We start from the raw sequence: 987 nt of genomic DNA, 5'->3' as shown, positions 1-987 counted from the left end.
ATTAATTTAAACAAATTAAAATAGTATTACATATACAGCATCTTCATGTGATTTAACATACTTAGCTTGGCTAACACATTCATGAGTAGGGTTTGCAAGGGTCACACATATTGTAACAACACCCCTAACTCGTCTCTATTGCTGGATTAGGATTACGGAGTATTACGACACATATCAAATCAAATGACAACATAAAATCATTTAATTATTAAATTAAGTACCAAATATTCAAAACCAGTCAAAATTCATAGCATATATATGATTACGGGCCTTATATCAAGCTTACATAACCTAAAAATCAATTTAAGAACAATTAGGGACTTATTTGAAACAAAATAAAAAAATGTAAAAAAACTTGAAAACAGGGGTCACACGGCCTTGTGGCTCAGGGGCATGGCTGTGTGGCCAGACCATGTACAGTTCAAAAATAGGGTCATAGGATCATGTCACAAATCGTGTCTCCAGGCTGTGTAACAACTTGAGACCGTGTGGGATAAACCTACACCACAATTAAATAGTCCACACGACCGTGTGGTGTGACCGTGTGTGGCACACGGTCATGTACACATAAAATGACTTCCAAAACAATGACTTTTCCTTAGGTGCCAAGCCAAACCAAAATCAACCATTCACATGCCTCCAAAACACATTCAAACAAGCTTAAAACATACCAAAAGTTTCAATTTAAGTGCCTAACCAATATGTCCTCATTGACATCACATTTCATATACCAATCTAATTCACATTCAAAGGTCACTATTCCTTGCCTTAAGCATATGCCAAACTTATCAACTCATCCATTCCATTCACATTCAATTCTACAATATTTCAACCATTTACAAGAAGCATAAATCAAATGACCAAAGACATATACATAAGAACATATTGAAGTAAAAATCAAATATATATATACACAAGTATACTCAAACCAAGTTTAAACAACATCATTATAGCAAAAGAAATTAGAGGCTTCTATTACATGCCATT

The sequence above is a fragment of the Gossypium hirsutum genome, chromosome A05 (assembly GCF_007990345.1).
Source record: "Gossypium hirsutum isolate 1008001.06 chromosome A05, Gossypium_hirsutum_v2.1, whole genome shotgun sequence".
Classification (NCBI taxonomy): domain Eukaryota; kingdom Viridiplantae; phylum Streptophyta; class Magnoliopsida; order Malvales; family Malvaceae; genus Gossypium; species Gossypium hirsutum.
This window is presented reverse-complemented; position numbering follows the sequence as displayed.